The sequence below is a fragment of the Lonchura striata genome, chromosome 4A (genome assembly GCF_050655825.1).
Source record: "Lonchura striata isolate lonStrDom1 chromosome 4A, ASM5065582v1, whole genome shotgun sequence".
NCBI lineage: Eukaryota > Metazoa > Chordata > Aves > Passeriformes > Estrildidae > Lonchura > Lonchura striata.
Window position 1 is genome coordinate 6,349,172 of NC_140742.1, and position 16,485 is coordinate 6,365,656.

Here is a 16,485-nt window from a genome sequence, read left to right on the forward strand (position 1 = left end):
CGTCCTAATTCATTTTGGCAAGAAAAAAATATACCTGAACTCTCTAGGAATCAGCAAATGAACTCCTGAATTTAATTTCATGACTACTCCATGCCATCTTTCACATGATGAAACAAATGTATCATGATTGCATTGTCCTAAACCAAAATAATGTTCTTTTTCTCTCATGTGGTTTTTTTTTTTTTAAGTCTGAATTGATACTTAGCTTGGGATCACATGCTGCTCATATTGAACAGACAAAAGTTGTCAGAAAGTTCAAAGACTTATTTGGAATTCCTGCTACTGAACTATCCAAAGTGAGTTGGGGAAACTTTTCCCTTAGTGTGTTATTGGGATCTCAGTTTCCAAGAAGACTTCCAGACTTGTTTAGCTTCAGCCAAGCTAATAATCTCCCCCTGTGACATTTGGTTCTTTTCCTTCTATTCCTTATCAGGAATTTTAAGATGCATGTGAGAATAGAGAAAGCAGAAAGTGACTAAATATAGTCACTAAACATACTAAATATAGCAGCAGGCTGGACATCTCTAAAATCTTCAGCAAACAGCTAATTTTGACTGGAGGATAATTTTTTGGTTGGGGACTTGTCTTTGGTCAGTGGTTGACTCAGAAAGATTCCATCAAAAAAAAAGAAAAAAAATCTGTTCTTTTATTTGGGATTTAACTCAAAGAAGGGATAAACCTGCCTTGTCCAAACTGGTCAGGGAGCATCAGTACCACTGAGTCTAATGCTGCTGTGGCTGAGCTGTAACTGTGCCTCTCACTGAGCTGTGCTGACCACCTAACTTACAAATCCTGTACATTGAGAGTTCTTCTGTAATGCCTAAATCACTGACTCTGCCTGGGAAACAGGGGCATGCTCCTTCTAGCCTAACCAACTGGTGAATTTCTTTTGGGAAAGGTTAAAAGCAAAATAATAAGGAAAAAATAAAAAAGAAGTCACAGAATGCAGCACTGCTTTCTTACTTGCTGAACTATGGTGGACACCTTTGAGTACTGCTTAAAAAAGAAATGGAAAAATAAATGTCAAAAAACCACAACAATTTCCACTGTTAGGAATGCTTTTAGCAACTCTTCAGTGGTCCTAATTTTAGACCATTTTTCAGTTAAACTTAGCAATTTCTAAAGTTTAATTACAGAGTTATTTCGTTCAGCCTGACAGCAAACTATTTCTTTGAAATTTCATTTTTGATGTACACTGGAACATCTTTCTGGAAATGCTGCCCTTGATTTGAACATCCCTCCAAGGGAGATCTGAATAGATTGCTGCAGTAGGAAAAAAATCCACATCCAGCAGTCACATAAGTAGTGTGTGCCTAATTAGTACGGCTAAAACTAAAGATCAGAAATGTTGCAGATGAACATTATGGCCACACACTGTCTTGTCTTTTCCTTTTGGGAGCAATGAAGGAAGCATTTAGCTAAAGCATTTGCATAGGTAATGTTGCCATCTTGCTTTCATTCTGAGTTGACAACTGTCTGCAATTTTTGCATGAAATATGGAACATAAATACTGCTTCGCCAAGGGAAAACAGGTTATGGTGAGGTAGAATTCAAAAAAGAAGTGGGGACTAAAGGGCCATTAAGTTTTTTGCTTAGCACTACCTCACAAATATTCCTGCATGCTGATGGAGTTCTCTCACCACAAACTCTCAGTGCAGACTCTAGGGCTGCCCGAGGGGGATAGAGCAGGATGCCAACATTTGGAAAGACTAGAGAAAATTAGACAGAAATGGAAAAAAAAAAACAAAAACAAAGAGTTAAACTTTAGGACTGTTTGTTCCACTCTCAACAAAAGGAGGCATCTCAGAGGAGGGCTCAAGCCTAACTTCAAACTGTCATGAAGGACTTGAGAATTAGTGAAGATCTGGCATATGAGAAGTTCTGGTCACTTTGCTCACTGCTTCCTCTTTCTTCCATTTATTCCACACAGATCACACAGGATTAAAATAAAGCACTGGGTGATCACCTTAACTTGTCTCAACATCCACCCTCCCAATCTGTCACCCTACTATTCCCACACCTGTGTGCATGACAGCAAACTCTTACAATGGTTAAATGAGTTCCAGTGTGCCTGAGCTGGGATGAAGGGGGAGGCTGGGGTGAACTTGTGGATCTGAGAACAGTTCAGCACTTCTCATCTCAAAATACCTTGCAAAAGTGCTAAAATATCTTCAATTCTCCTTGAATTTAATCCTTCTTCAATTTTTTCTTTCTTTTGTTGTTGTTTTTCCTACCTTTGCCATTTCTGCAACAAAGCAAAGAGTAGTAGAACCCTCCAAATTTCTTTGCTTCTACTTTTTGAGAACCTTCTCACAAAGCCACATCACTGATCCCATTTCTTGCATTCCCTTCACCATGGAAGTGCTGTGCTTTCATTATTGTGACATTCTATTTCCCTGCTTTAAATCCTCTGCAACTCTGTGAAAGCTGAAGTGACAATTAAAGCTAGACACTACTTGAGGAAATGATGGTTTGTTTTGTGGTGCTGTCACAAGGTCATGGCTCTGGGGACTGGAAGTTCCACAGGATTTCATAATCCTACACAGCATCTTTGTCACCAGTGTCTCCCTGCCCATCCTGTGTTGGAACAATTCCTTACCTTCTGTTCAATTCACATACCCTCATCCTTCCAAGCTCCTTAGGCAGTCCTACATCCCCCCCATCATTTTTTCATTGCACAGATGCCTTTCCAGAACAAAAAGATGCCTTTTCCCAAAGAAGCCAGGATGCCTTTTCTGTGACACCAGCATCTGTCTGCCACTTTGCACATTCAGCCCTCCACGCTTCCAAACTCTCTCAAATAGGATATCTATTATCTATGACTTGTGTGCATGTTCCAACATGTAATTCACCTACAGGGCAAGGTAAAGATCTTTTTTTGGAAAATAAGTCCTTTTCTCACTGCATGTTTCTCCAGCTGTGTAACTGTGATGAGTGTCTCCCACTGGACAAAGAAACCCTTTCATGCAACTCCTTAGGAATGGTGGAAATCACAATATAAGTCTGGAAAAGGAGGCATGTGATCAAACAGTAGTAATGATGAACACCCATGAGGTGCTGGGAACCAAAAATCCTGCTCAGGCTTATGGGAGAGGTGGTACCTGACCAACCAAAGGCACCTCTGAAGTCTTCTGTGCCATCAGTACAAACAGAAAAGACTGTTTCCTGAGGTGAAATGTTGTTTTACAAGAACTAAACAAGAAATAAGTGCCAAACCCAGATATTTTCCTAAGAAACTGGCTGCCAGTTCTTGTGGGGCATTGCGGTTTTATCTGAGTTCATGGAAGAAGGCAGCTGGACAGCCTCAAAACTCACTGGAGGAGAGAACAAAAAGGGCTTCAGGGCACAGAACTAGCTAGGAAATGTGTTTGAAAACTGCCAGCATAGAAACTGCTAGCTATTGCTGACCTTTCCCATGTTTACAGAAGCAGAACTTTCAACACCTGTAACTGGGAGGGAATGAGCTGAAGAAAGATCTGACTCACAACGTCATTTTCACCTCCTAAGAGAAACAACTCTGTAAGGTTTCAAGCACTCACCATGCAAGCCACAAGGCAGTGTCCCTGGAGAACGAGCTGCCTCTGAGCTCTGCCACCCGATTTCATTACTGGAGCTCATTCCACATCCTTTCTCATGCTCCCAGCAGCATCCTCACACCACAATCGTTGTCTGTTCACTGCTGCTGCTCCATCCCCCTGCCTCCCTCCCGTGCTCCTGCCTGCCAGGCTGGCTGCAGCCAGGATAGATCCTCCTGACCTCCCACTGGAGCTGTGTAACCAGGATAGATCCTCCTGACCTCCCACTGGAGCTGTGTAACCAGGATAGATCCTCCTGACCTCACAATGAAGCTGTGCAGCCAGGATAGATCCTCCTGACCTCACAATGAAGCTGTGCAGCCAGGATAGATCCTCCTGACCTCACAATGAAGCTGTGTAACCAGGATAGATCCTTTTGACCTCACAATGAAGCTGCTCTAGCCAGGATAGATCCTCCTGACCTCACAATGAAGCTGTGCAGCCAGGATAGATCCTCCTGACCTCACAATGAAGCTGTGCAGCCAGGATAGATCCTCCTGACCTCACAATGAAGCTGTGTAACCAGGATAGATCCTTCTGACCTCACAATGAAGCTGTGTAACCAGGATAGATCCTCCTGACCTCACAATGAAGCTGTGCAGCCAGGATAGATCCTCCTGACCTCACAATGAAGCTGTGCAGCCAGGATAGATCCTCCTGACCTCACAATGAAGCTGTGCAGCCAGGATAGATCCTCCTGACCTCACAATGAAGCTGTGTAACCAGGATAGATCCTTCTGACCTCACAATGAAGCTGTGTAACCAGGATAGATCCTCCTGACCTCACAATGAAGCTGTGCAGCCAGGATAGATCCTGCCTGGCCTCCCACTGGAGCTCTGCTGTCGGTGAGGGTGTTCCATGAGGTCTCTCTCATCTCTCATGGCACCATGGCTGTGCAGGGCTCGGGTTCCTGGCAGACTTTTCTCACTGCCCAGGCTCAGGAGGGGATGAGGAGCTGCTCACACACGGCTGGACGGAGCAGCACCGTGGGGGTCAGGCCTCCCTCGCTTGGGATGCAGTTGAGGAAGGGACAGTGGTGATGCAGGCACTGCTGGGATGTTCTTGCAGGGATAATAAACAGTGAAGCTGCTGCCCAGCCCATCAGAGTCCTCAGGGAGACACTGAAATGCTGGGAGACAGCACAGGGCTCGAGTATTGTTCATTACTCAGATTTCTGAAAGAAGCTCAGTGGAGAAAAACCAATTCACAGGTGCTGAGCTTTTGTGTCATTTTTTGGTTATCCTGTGCAGCCAGGGGAGATTTACATTTCTGCTCTCCAAAAAACAAACCGAGGAGACTGAGGTTTGGATGTGGTCATGCAGCACCCATGGCTGAGACTAAAATCTGCACACTGCATGATTGGAGAGGAAATTCCATGTGTTGGCAATGTCAGTGACAATCCAGCTGCAGCACAAGGCTCATGCTGTTGTCTCCATGTGTTCTTCTGTTTCTTGAAGGAACTCAGTATTTTGTCTTCCTGAAAAGAATTTAACCAATTCCTTTCTCCATCCAAGGTAATTTGTGACATGGAGTAAGGAGAAAGTTCATTGGAAATAACCTTGGGGGATTTTTATTAATATCTCACTGCTACCAGAATGTGGGCTTGGGTTCTTTCCCCTTCTTTAAAGTTTATTTTATAGCAAGTTTATAACTGTGACTGCATTATCTTTCCTGCCTATAAAATACCAAGAAAACAGAACTAAAATCTGTGGAATGGCAATCATGTACTTTTTTTTTTTTTACTCTGAGGTAAGTTTATTTATCTCTATTATAGATAAACAAACTCTAGGATATTTTAGAGATTCATGGTTGGATCCATGTAAAGCCAGGCACAGGGAGAAATATGGGCACAGTATTTTTTTATTAGTGCAGTTTTAATGAGCATATGAAAAGAGCAATCCTTTTCCATTCTCTCCTTCTGCAAGAGCAATTCCATGATTATTGATTGTTACTAGAAATAACTGTCTAATATTGAAATAGCTGTTTGAAGTCCAGGATGCACAATGTTCATGCTGCTTGAGCTTTTCATTTCAAAGTGTTATCAATACTCATAAATCAGAGTTAAACCAAATTTCCTTCCATAAGACGAGATTTAATTACAAGCTTCAATTATTTCTGTATTCAAGACTGATTTCTGGAGAAAGAAGTGATAGAGAAGAGGGACACAGAAGGGTGATGCAGAATCACAGTTACACAAGCATCCCCAGGCCTACAAGTCAAAACATTCCTGTTTCATCATTCACAGCAAAAATTATCTCAGCAATGTGAACGTTGCTAATTATTTTCCTGGGTATTTAAATGATGTTAACAAATTTTAGCCCATTATCTAATCCTGTGGTGTTCTCATATAGGGCTTAAACCTGACTTGACCCAGCTGTTGGGGTCATGGTCCCAGTTCCCCCAGACCACAGATGTGCAGGGAATGGGACAGACCTGAGAACTGCAGCAGTGCCAAAATTGGAAGGGCAATGTCTCATTTTCCATCACAGCTTTACAGCATGCCTAGACAGGCTCTTTTAAATTAAATGCATAGATAGGTGTGGGAAATCTGTCTCACTGATATTTTTAATGTTTTTTTCTTCATCATGCAGTGCCTAGGTTAACCCTTATAGCGACTGTCTTTAAGAAGAATCATTTCCTCAGCCAGGCTTTCTAGACCAGACCCTTCTCTGCCCTGGTGCTGTCTTGTGGAACGAGGCTGAGGGAGCCCTGCTGGAGGTGGAGGAGAGGCAGAGGGAGGAGACCCAGCCCTGCAGATGTGCCAGTGCCATGGATGATGCCAGTTTCCCTCTCCTTGGGAACGTGGCCTCTCCCTCTCACCGTCTGCTTGGCAGGACTTTCAGCCCAAGTCAGCTTTGCCTTTATGACCCCTGGAAGCTCTGAGTGCTCAGTGCCTTGGGGTGGGCAGGGCTGGGATCCCAGCTCCAGGGGAGTCACGGGGGCAGAGGTACAGCCTCAGTCCCTTTGATCAGTGTGGCTGGCAGGAGCTCTGGCACAGGCTGTGCGATGGCATCCTGTGCTCAGTCTACTGTCAGCTCTGAGTGTGACATTCCCTGCACACCTACGAGCTACCCTCCAGCTTTGATCATCTCAGTTTATTGGGAAACAGAGATTATGTGATACCACTGGGCTGGCTTTCTTGGAATCACAGATATCCAGCAGTTAAATCTGCAAGCAAAGGCAATGCACAAGGTTTGGTCAACAGAAAGTATTTTCTGTAGGATAATAATCACCAAAGTGTCTTTTACTGCTCTCAGGAAAACACACACTTGGTTTGGTGTGCATCTTGAACAAAACAAGGAGAACCTTCTCAAACTGCTCCTTTGCCCTCCTCTGCTCTGGATGACACTCACTGCTGCACCTCTAGCAGTGGGGAAGCTGGCAGTGTGCAATGCTGCCCTTTAAGAATGTTCCCTATTCCACTGGGATGGAGGAGCACCACAAAAAGCACAGAAATTATTTTGTAATCAGACCTGATTTACTGCATGTGTGTTTCCCTGGGTCAGCTGCCAGGATGCAGGTCTGGTACACAAGTTTTGTCAGTGCTTGGTAATAAAGAATGGCGGGGCCGTGCCCAGCCTGCTCCAGCAACCCCAGTGATCCTGGAAGCACAGTCACAGTAATGAACACATTTGCACCTGGTGTGACTGTGACAGGCTCAGCACTGTGGGGACCTTTTGCTCACCACAGGCAGCTCTGCAGCACCTCCACATCTTCAGAGAATCATTCCTTCAGTGAGACAGTTATTTGCACATTGTCTGACCCTTTGCACAGGGAAAAAAATGTCATAGAAGCATAGAAGGGCTGTGTTGGAAGGAGCCTGAAGGATCACCTCGTTCCAACCCTCTGGCACAGGCAGGGGCAGCTTCCACCAGACCTGGCTGCTCCAAGTCCCATCCAACCTGGCCCTGGACACTTGGAGCCCAATCCTCCCACTGCACTGGTACAGTTCTGTCCCAAACACTCCTCCTGACTCCTGGCTGGTGAGAGGACATATCCCAGAGTATGTGGGCTGGGATGCTCTGTGGTTTGCTTTACTGCATCTGTGCACACACACACACAGATGAAGTTTCAGGGGGAGCCAGTTCTGGGGTTTTACTGGCATCAAGTGTCTCCTCTGTTGTGCTGTTTTCTTTGCAGATTTGTACCATCTTCACATCACTGCTTTTGTCAGTGACTGCCACAGGAACTGTTGGTGCAGGTGTTAATTCATCCTGTGATGGGATGAGTGAAAATCCCTGCTACTTGTCCCTCCCCGGGCATGTCCCTTTACAGGCCCTTTTGGGCTGTTTGGATGCACAAATTCCTTTCCTCAGGAAACTCCAGGAGCCCGTTCCCAGAGGAGGGGGCTGTGTGTGGGCACACGCTGCTCCCAGCTGGGTCACAGATACATGCGGGCAGGCTTCCTTGAAATGGTTTGGAACTTGTATTTCCCATTGGGCCAGACACCCTGAGGAGAAAAATATGTATTTAACTATTACAATTTGTCAAAATTCCACTTAAGCTTGAAGTTAGACAAAAAGGAAAACAGAGCTAGGGAACACAACCATTTTTTATCAATGACTCAAGATAAACAATTCAATGAGAGGCACCCTCTGAAGTGCTAAAATGATGATGAGTACTAAAGACACATATCTCAGTTCTGACAGGACCTAATACTACATAAAAGATATTTTTCAAGAAGCAGTGCTTTAAACACTTACTGGTCAGAGACAAGACTCTTACTGTGTGCATTTATGCAAAATATAAACCACATTAACCTTCACTGAGAGCAGATAAACATGCTGTACATTGTTTGGAAGGCATTAGAAATGTCATTCCAAGTGTCCTGATTTTTTCTACTTCTTCTTTTTTATCATAGAGTGGGAATAGTGCGCAAGATCATTCCAGACTGTGCAAGACTGCAGCTTGCACATGCTGCCTGTGGTACCAAGGCACTCAGCTCCCATGGTTTGGCAAGGAGAGTCACAGCTGTGAGTAAGCTCAGGGCACTCCAGAATTCTGCTACCCTGGTCATCCACGCAGCACTGTGGGCACCAGGGTGCTGTTCCCAAGCTGCTGGAGCCTGGGCAGTGGGCTCACACTTCTCCTTGTGCTATGGCTCAGGAGCAGTCCCACTCCATCCTGCAGCATTCTCCTGCAGCCACCTGCCTGCACCAGCCTGTCCTCTTGCTCCAAGCTAGGCTGGCATCTGTCCCAGGAGAGAATAGGAATTGGCAGCTGAGTGCTGTGCTGAGAAGCTGAAGGCATTTTCTGGAAGCCAAGGGGTTTATCAATTGCTTTAGTTACTGAGTAAGACACACCCAGTGAGAATCCAAGTTCCACATCCTCCCTTAGAAAAGGCCAGCAGCATGCCTCAGTGCCCTGGCCCACAGGAATTGGCCTTTGCTTTACCTGGACAATGAGAGCCTTTGTTCCATGGGAAGAAGGCACCTGACTGAAGCAGGTGACTCTCATTTGATTTTGAGACTTGGGGAGGTTAAAACTCCCTGAAACTTTGCCATCCAGTGCCTGTAGAGGAATGGTCCCCTCCAAGACACCCTGCTCCGGTTGGTTGGGCTGTTTGCTGATGTTGTTATCATTCTGCTATCAGTGGTGTTATCAACCCCTCTCCATGCTTGGTGAGTTTCCCTTTGTTGTCATCCAGGCCACAAGGTGATCCCTCAGCTGTGGTCCCCAGGATGAGCTCCACTGAAGCCCAACTCTGTTTGCTTCCCTGGGATTTCACAGGTGCAGCCAGTCATGGAGCTCAGGCATGTGATCCTCTGAAGTGATACAAACAAAATTCCTGATGAACCTAGAAATGGTGAAACATTTTCTGTGAAAAAGCAGACAAGTTAGTGAGGGAACAGGGAGGAAGAGCACGGGTCTGATGGGGAGTGGCTGAGGGGGCTGGGGGTGCTCAGCCTGGAGAAAAGGAGGCTCAGGAGCTCCCTGACAGGAGGCTGTAGCCAGGTGAGGCTCAGCCTCTTTTTCCAGGTAACAGGTGTCAGGACAAGGGGAAACAGCCTCAAATTGCACCAGGAGAAGTTTAGGTTGGATATTGGGAAAATTTCTTTCCAGAAAAGACTCTCCAGCCCTGGCACAGCTGCCCAGGGCAGTGGCAGAGTCCCCATCCCTGGAGGGATTTAGGCTTGTGGATGTGGCACCTGGGGACATGGGACAGTGCTGGGGGAGCAGCTGGACTCGACAATCCCAGAGTGCTGCTCCAACCTCAGAGCTGCTGTCATTCTGTGTCTAAGGAGGAAGTGGAGAAGAAGAAAAAAGGATAGAAACTCCTGTGGAAGTTTGTTGGCACAGTCCAGCAGGAGTGCATTCTGTGCCAATCATTCACATGAACGTGCTGAGGTATGATTAGCTTTGACTTCTCTGATACTTATCTGCATAATTTGTTCTATGTTTTCACTTATCTCTTCTTCAATAAGGAAACATGCCAATAACTGAATGTGTGGGTCAAGTTCTATTTATCAATTTAATTTGTTTTGGCTACAAGGTGAAGATTAAAACATGCAAGTGAGAGGGAAATAGGCTGAATATGAAAGCAGGTGACCTGAATGCACAGCCAGAAACCTGGGCTTAGGCCATCCACTGCAAACCCCCTGCTTGGGTCAAGTAGGGTCAAATCCCCCTACTTTCCTGTTAAAGGGAACTGATGTAGTCAGGTTCAAACTTGCCTCTGGTGAGCCAAAAGGATCTGCTCATTAAATATGAACCACAAGTATCTCAGACTCCCCAAACTGGATTATCCTAAACCAGGTTTATTTTTTTTTTTTTTAATTGGTCAGTAAATGCAGCTGAAAATCACTTTTCTTTTTGTAAATGCTGGTATTGTACAGATGTCACCTGGACAGAGCATTTTGGGAAGAGGATTTAAGGGAAGGTGCTTTCTGCTCACCTGAAGAACAGAAATTCAAAGGAGAAGCAGATCTTCCCTGGCATTCACAACATCTTGCCCCTGAGTGGAAAGGGCAGTGGGTGCTGAACACCTCCATGGGTGTCAGAGTAAGGGACTTTTATAGAGAAAGCAGTTCATCCTGCAGACCATACAGGTACACCTCCTGAGCAAAGAGATTTTTCCTACAAGAAAATCAGTGGTGGAAAGGGAATGTAAGAAAGAGTAATATTTGATGTGATGTGTGAGAGAATTATTCATGGCAGATGATGGTGACAGCTGGGGAATCACAGTGTCAAACTCAACAGAGTAATGGAGAGGAGTTACTGGCTGTACACACAGGGAATTGTTCCTTTCCCCCTGAATAAAACATATTTTGCTTTCACATGTACTCACTGGTGTGGTTGGCAGGTCAGTGCAAAAGACAAAGGATATTTTCACTTAAGGCCTTCTAGGAAAGAAATCTTGTATTGTTGGGTTTCTTATTTTGCAGAAGAACCTCATGTTTGAATCCAACCCTCCCTGCTCTCAGCAGAAGGCACCTCACACAACCTAGGGTAATACTGTGTGTGTGAGCACTGGGGTAATGGTTGGACTTGATGATCTTAAAGGTCTTTTCCAACCTAAATGGTTCTGTGATCCAATGGAAATCCTAGCTAGCTAGGGTAACAGCTAGGACAGACCTGAAAGTGTCTGCTTTTCCTTGACTCAAAAGACAAGGATACCTGAGAATGCTTCTCCTGAGACAGGAGCCTGATCAGGGCTGGCTCTTCTTGCCAGGGGGTTTTACAGAGAGGGCTGAGGAGTATCCATTGCCAGAGCAGGCATCATATGTGATTCCCTGCTGTGACTCACTTGTTGCCCAGGCTTAAACCAAGCTGGAAAATCTGGAGTTGGAGCTGAGCCAGACCCAAGGGACATTCACCAGCTGCCTGAAGGTGGTGAATGAAACCCCTGTCGGCCTCTGGTGGGGTCCTGGCAGCCTGAAGGTGGTGAATGAAACCCCTGTCAGCCTCTGGTGGGGTCCTGGCAGCCCAGCCCACCTCATCCCCCTGCTGCTAGCAGTGACAGGGTGAGGGATCTCTCCCCAGACCAGAGGTGGTCACCCATCAGGAGAGCAATTCTGTGTTTATTACCTGCTCCTACCTCCTCCCTGGAGCCAGGAATGTTGCAAGTGAGCGAGCAGCTACAAAAGAACCATCTAATTATAACCTGAGGTCATAAATCTGTGATAGTTTGTTTTCACTGTGGCTTTATTTGCTACTTGCTTCACAAAGATCAAGAGAGTCAAGGGCAAAGCAGGCTGTAAGGAATGAAGTGATGTCCTCAGATTCCTCCTGCATGAGCAGGGCCCAGTGTGGCACAAGGAGATGTGCACAGCCCTCCCCTCCACCCTGAGGAAACAATCCAGGGGCTCCGTGGGCTCATCAGACACTCCTCACACTGCCCACAGGGCTCTGCTCAGCTGGGCCTCACAAGTCTCCCTGTTCTGGGAAATCTTGGACTTGTGCTCATGGACATATCCTCTGGAGAAAACACGGGATTTGGAAAAGCTGAGGTGAGTGAAGCAAGAACGCTTCTGTCCAAAGTGTTCAAAAAGATCAAAGTCAGACAGGGAAAATGCTGGAGGCAGGAGGAAATAAAATCATCTGATTTGCTTTTGTCTTCCAAAAGAAAAACAGCTTGGGAGGAAACATACCAAAGAGTGACATTGCCTGGATTTCTGAGCAGCTTTCCTGGACACTCCAAGAGCTTGGGCCAAGAAATATTTGAGGCTGTGAATACACTGGGTCCTCCAGTGCAGACTTACACAATGATGGCTTCCTCCATGGTGTGCACCAAGAGAAATTATGGCCTGGCCCCTCTTTAAGCAGCTTCTGTCTTTGCAGCCCCACATCCCAGCCTGGCAGTGCTGGAGCTGCCTGCCCCACAGCACAGCAGCCTGCCCTGTGCCCGTGATCACCGTGCTGTGAAAATGACCTGGAACAGCCTCATGGACAGGGCTGCTCATTTATAATACAGCAGAAAAAGTCATTGTCACTGCCAAGAAAAGACAAAAAGGCCACCAAACAATAACCCAGCTGTAAATGAAGGCTGTAAGTACGGAGATAGGGGGGAGGTAACTACAGGCTTCCTCTCACACCAGGTTGGAAAGTGTCCTTCAGGCCAAGATGTTGTGTGTGCCATGAGCAGCCTTTTCTGATCAGAAATTTTTCAGTGGGGGGAAAAAAAATCTGCTATTCTTACTTTCCATAGGTCAACATGAGGATGCAAGGTCAGAGCTCAACTTTGAGTGGGAAACAGGGATAAGTGGTGCCTGTGGCCCCTGAACACCTTATGTCTCATATAGAAGGAGCTCCTGCAAGGATTTGAAAATAAGTTTGAAAAATCAATTCAGAAATATGATCAATTGCACAGAACGAAGCTGTGGGGACAAGTTAGAGAAAAAGGTTGCATAAAGATCATGGTACATTGAAAAACTGCACTGATTGCAGCTGCTTTCATGCTGTGACTGCCCTCCTGAAACAGTTCTCTGCAAAATTCATTGGCCAAAGGCTGAAATGCTATTTAGTTGTGCAATAACACCATAACTGTGCCACAGCCACAGTTGTTGCCAGATGGGTAAGAAGGGTTGGTTTGCATTAAATCCTGAGAACATACTTCAGGCAGGAGTTTGCTCCTGCCACTGCTGGATTTCAGCCCAGTTCCTGATCCCACATGTCTGGCAGAGGATGTACACACACATTAAGGGCTGGATTATTTTCAGCTGTGGATGGACTGTGCGCTGGCCACATCACAGGAGCTACATGTCTCCTAAGAGTCAGATGGAGTCAGTGGCAGTAAGTGAAACCAGAAAATCTTCCTTTGAGGAGAGGAGAGGACGAATGAAACTGGGTCTAACAACAGAAAAGGACAAGGCACAACTGCATCTGTGACCTTCTCACACGAAGCTTGGGAAGCTCCCGATGTTCTGGGCTAGGGCAGGCTCCCGGCGATCACCCACTGCCCTCTGCTGACACCAGACCGGAGCAGCCTCTGCGGAAACCCGAGCGGCATCAACCCGAGTTGCTCAACAGAGATCCCGAGCTCTTAATTCCTCTGGCAGCACAAACCCACAACAATTCCCCTCTGGGAAAATGCTGGAACAGCGCTGGCCCGTCCCTTCCCGCAGCTCCTGCGGGGATGCCCCGTGTCCTGCCCGTGCCTGCCTGCCCGAGTGCGCCCATGGAAACACCCGTGATTCAGCCGCGCAGGATGCCCTGGAAAAACACTCCTAGGAGGCTGACTTCTGCACCACGTCGTGTGTTAAGGGCATGATCCTCCTGTGCCAGTGGAGGGTATTTCTACGTCCGTGTGTCCACGCGTGCGTGTGCGGGGGTTGCTCACAAACTGCTTCGCCAACCCAGCTGATTGCTGCCTGGTCTCGGTGCCCTCTAGTGTTGTGAAGCTCCAGTATGTAAAAAACCTGTAAAACTGATCCCTGCTTCAGAGTTCCTGGTTTTGCTAACTCTTAATATGCAAATTCCGTTAATTATGCAGCACAGTTACAACTGAACAGAGACAACGTGACCCTGAGCGTATCAGATGCTCACAGCACAACACCAGACAGCCGAGAACACAGTTCTGTAAACTGAGCAAACATCTCTAGGACCTCAGCCTGCACACCATACCCAAACCTGCTGGCTGTACAGCACTCTACCTGATACAGCCACCCCCCCCTCTGGGATTAGCAGCTCTCCCAGATGTTCTCCTGGCTGTGGCTGCGAGGTGCTGTTTGAGCTGGGAAATAATCCACCTCAGGACATCCAGCCCAGGATGTACTGGCTGGAACAGACAGGAACTGGGATTAGGCAGGACTGCCTGGTTTGGTCTCAGACTCAGAGCTGGTGGGCTCAGGCTAGTAGGAGCAGTGTGGCTTCCCAGGACCTCAGTGAGGACTACCACTTACCACCACAAACTATCACTAACCAACCACAAACCACCACTAACCACCACTAACTAACAACAAACCACTACAAACTATCACTAACCACCACCAACCACAAACCACCACTAACTACCAGCAAGCACCACTAACGACAAACCACCACTAATCAACCACAAACCACCACTAACCAACCACAAACCACCACTACCCACCACAAACTACCAGTAAGCACCACTAACTAACCACAAACCACTACAAACTATCACAAACCACCACTAACCAAGCACAAACCACTACTAACTAACCGCAGACCACCTCGCAGCCCCGCAAGCAGCCGCCAGGAGCCCGGGCTGGGGCAGCCCTGCCCGTGCCCACCCGGCAGCTGGGCGCTCCGCCGGCGCATCCTTCGCTCTGGTGCGATCGCTCCCAGCAGAAATCCTGCCGGTGGCCTCTGCTGCCTCGGAGGGGACCGTGCTCCGTGGATCCGCTCTGGTGCCAGGCTCCCGCAGCAGCCGCGGGTGTTTCTGTGCCCGGGTCCCACCGCGGGAGCCCCCCCGTCCCGCGGCCGTGGGTGATGCAATGGGCCGATTGCATCAGACGCGGCCCCGCTGAGCCGCCCGCCCGTGTGAGCGGTGAAATCATCATCCTCACCGCCCAGAGCGGCTCCCCCGAGCTCCCCTCGCTGCCAGCTTGCCTCAGCGGCCGGCTGAAGCGCCGGGCTGAGAAATCCCCCCAGGTAGCGAGGGAACAGGGAGACAGAGCGCAGGTGCCATGGGGAGCGGCTGGGGGGGCTCCGCCTGCAGAAAAGGAGGCTCAGGGGGGCTTCGTGGCTCTGCAGAACTCCTGACAGGAGGGGACAGCCGGGGGAGGCTCTGCTCCCAGGGATCAGCAACAGGATGAGAGGAAACAGCCCCAGGTTGCACCAGGGGAGGTTCAGGTCGGATATGAGGGAAAACTTCCCTGAAAAGTGGCCAGGCAGAGGTTGCCCAAGGCACTGATGGAATCACCTTCACTGGAGGTGTTCAAAAGGAGTGTGGGGTGGCACCTGGGGACACAGTTTAGTGGTGAACATTTGGACTCGATGTTCTTAAAGGTCTTTTCCAACCATGATAATTTTGTGAACTTGACTCCTCAACAGAATTTCATTAAATCCTTTCAGTTATTCCAACTTGACAGTCTGGTTTCTGTTGAAGCTGCTCCACAGCGGCAGCAGACAGCTGAGGAGAGTTCTCAAATGGCATTGGCTGGAACAAGAGCACTTGAAGTTTGAAAGGAAAGAGGGAGAAATGGGGAGCATTCCCCAAAATAACAGGTTTAAACCCAAACACAGTTCTGGTACTCATCCAGGTACAGCAACCAGTACGGCCCAGGGCGCAGAAATGAGCAGCACTGACTGCCCACCCTGCCCCTCGTGGAGGATGGGAAGGCAGTGGGAAAGTAGGGGGAAGACAGCAGGGTCCTGTTGTGGGCCTGGGTCAGGACTGAGGGGGGACAGCACACTGAAGGGGGAGAGCTAAGGGCTGTCACTGGGAAATTTGACTGCCCTGCACAGGAGGTTCAGTTCCACACACCAGTTTGATTCACACTGTGGTCCAGTAAGTCATTGCATGGCAATCTTGGGATAACTCTGCGGCTCCCCAGAACTGCCCAGAGACTGCGGGTGAGTCTGCGGGCAAGTGCTGGGAGACATTAATGCTGATCCTGGGAGAAGCCTCTGTTCTTGGGCCGGTGTGTGCTGCCCACACAAACCACACACACTCTGCACACCCACAGTGCACAGCGTACACACACTGTGCATGGATACACACTCTGCACACCCACAGTGCACAGCATACACACGTTGTGCGTGGATACACACTCTGCACACCCACAGCGCACAGCGTACACACACTGTGCGTGGATGCACACCCACAGTGCACAGCATACACACACTGTGCGTGGATACACACTCTGCACACCCACAGTGCACAGCGTACACACACTGTGCGTAGCACTCGGACCCCGGGACTTTATTCCTTCCTGGTGCGTGTTCCCCCACGGCCGGGCCCGGGGCTCCGTCAGCCCCCAGCCGGCCCCGGGGGTGCCGGAC

General features: G+C 48.0%; 1 long non-coding RNA gene across 1 annotated transcript; it reads right to left on the minus strand.

The window, feature by feature from the left end:
* Window positions 1–5,304: 5,304 nt before the first annotated feature.
* Window positions 5,305–16,209, minus strand: LOC146763268 (uncharacterized). Its single transcript, XR_014952468.1, has 2 exons — window positions 10,472–16,209; window positions 5,305–9,373 (listed from the first exon to the last, which is right to left on the minus strand). It is a non-coding gene; the product is annotated as an uncharacterized LOC146763268 (long non-coding RNA).
* Between the last annotated feature and the right edge of the window lie 276 nt (window positions 16,210–16,485).